Source organism: Myxocyprinus asiaticus, chromosome 31 (genome assembly GCF_019703515.2).
Source record: "Myxocyprinus asiaticus isolate MX2 ecotype Aquarium Trade chromosome 31, UBuf_Myxa_2, whole genome shotgun sequence".
Taxonomy (NCBI): domain Eukaryota; kingdom Metazoa; phylum Chordata; class Actinopteri; order Cypriniformes; family Catostomidae; genus Myxocyprinus; species Myxocyprinus asiaticus.
In genome coordinates this window covers 19,855,440-19,857,974 of record NC_059374.1, presented here as the reverse complement: position 1 = coordinate 19,857,974, position 2,535 = coordinate 19,855,440, and positions in this window count along the sequence as shown.

Sequence of the window (2,535 nt, the reverse complement as noted above, 5' to 3'; positions counted from 1 at the left end):
TATTCAATAAAAAGACATTTGCAACCAGAGAAAAAAACTAATTTTACTCAAAGGGACAGTTCACCCAAAAATGAAAATTCTCTCATCATTTACTCACACTCATGCCATCCCAGATGTGTATGACTTTATTTCTTCTGCTGAACACAAATGGAGATTTTTAGAAGAATATTTCAGCTCTGTAGGTCCATACAATGCAAGTAAATGGTGGCCAGAACTTAAAGGTCCAAAAAGCATATAAAGGAAGCATAAAAGAAATCCATAAGTACATGATAAGTGTGGGTGAGAAACAGATCAATATTTAAGTCCTTTTTACTATCAATCCAGACTTTCACATTCTTCATCTTTTGTATTTGGCGATTCGTATTCTTTGTGCATGTTGCCACCTTCTGGGCAGGGAGGAGAATTTATAGAAAAAAAAGGACTTAAATATTGATGTTTCTCACCCACACCTATCATATCACTTATGAAGATATGAGGTGTGTCCCAAACTGCACACTTCTGCACTATTCTATGCCATTTTGTAGTGTAAGTAGTGCGAGTAATATGTTAACCCCTAAAATGCAGCAAAAAGGGGGCCTGGGAAGCTCAGCAAGTAAAGACGCTGACAACCACACCTGGAGTCACAGTTTCGAATCCAGGGCATGCTGAGTGTCTCCAGTCAGACTTCCTAAGCAACCAACTGGCCCGGTTGCTAGGGTGGGTAGGGTCACATTGGGCGAACCTCCTTGTGGTCACTTGTGGTGGGGCACGTGGTGAGTTGTGTGTGGATGCTGCGGAGAATAGCATGAGTCACCACACGCACTAGGTCTCCGCAGTAACGCGCTCAACAAGCCATGTGATAAGATGCTCGGATTGACGGTCTCAGATGCAGAGGCAACTGCGATTCATCCTCTGCCACCTAGATTGAAGCAAGTCACTACGCCACCACGAGGACCTAGAGTGCATTGGGAATTGGGCATGCCAAATTGGAGAGAAAAGGGGAGAAAATAAAATGCAGCAAAAAGAAGTGTACATTAAGTACCCAGATGATGCACATTTTTAACTCTCAAAACAGAGTGTGGAATGTTGGACACTTCATGCACTCAATGGACATGGTGTGCCATACATAGCAGAAAGGGTGAGTTACTTGGCTGCACTGCTGGTCTGATAAAACAGTTGTAAATAATGAAGAATGTAGCAGCTAGCGAAACTTCAGTGAGTTGAATGCTTTACCATCACCCAAAGCTGTGTGAATATGCATGTTGTACAAGTGTTGAACTGAGGTTGGTTAACGCGCTAAAGCTAGCGGCAACACATCACATGCCCTTGAAACATCACTTCCATCAGCTGTTAAACAGCGAATGCTTCTGTGTAGTAAAAAAATTGTAAGTGTTCCATTAGGGACGATATTACTCTTTAAAAATTCATACACTACATGGCTGAGTGCACAGTATATTTTGTAAGTGTATAGTGTGTCATTTGGGACACAGCTATGGACTTAACCATTGGAGTCTTATGGTTTGCTTTTGTGCTGCCTTTATATGCTTTTTGGTGCTTCAAAGTTTTGGTCACCATTCACTTGCATTGTAAGGACCTACAGAGCTGAAATATTCTTTTAGAAATCTTCATTTGTGCTCAGCAGAAGAAATAAATTCATACACATCTGGGATGGCATGAGGGTGAGTAAATGATGAGAGAACTTTCTTTTTTGGGTGAACTATCCCTTTAAGGGGACCTTTAGCACTGTTGTGCCCTACATTTAACATTAATAAAATTTATTTTTAGATTTAGAATTGTATTTACATTTGCCATTTATGAGCAATTTCAACACAATGTATAAAAAAGTGAATCTTGAAACTTGCATTTTATATGCTTGTTAAATGTTAATTATGAAGTTGGACAGGCAGCAAGGAGGCTCTAAAAAAATCATTCAGTTCCCTTAGGAATTACAATTTTGGAAGTAAAAGAAGAGTGTTTCAGTTCAGTCTTTGAGCAATATGTAATCAATACATATTAAACTGTTTGAAGTATACTGTATACGTTAGTCTCTCTGAAGGGTGTTGCATGCTGATGTAATTTTTTTGGGATCGTTTACCAAAATTATTTGGTCATTCGTGGAACGCCATGAAACCGACACCACTGCAGTGGGCAGCAGTTGGAGTGTTTTCTCAATTAGCATTCTAATATTATATCCCTGAAGTCAACAGGCATATGAAAAGTTTAATTCTTGCTGCTAATAAGGGAGTATCAAACATCTAAGCAGTTTGACAGAGTTTGGTTTTGTGAGATTTTGATTTAAAAACTCAAGGGAGGAAACTGTGTACAAATATTGAGTGTTACAACAGCAAGAATAGTTTAAAAATAACTTCAATGTGTTGCCGATGAAATCTTGTTTAAAGCTTCAATAGAACAGTAGAATTGATCGAAATGTTATTTGGAGTGATAGAAAAAAGTCTTGAGTTCAATACATACAATACAATCCAGTCATTTTAAAACGTTATAATGAATTATACATAAGAAATTGCAAAATAAATAAGAACTACAGGACACAAATAT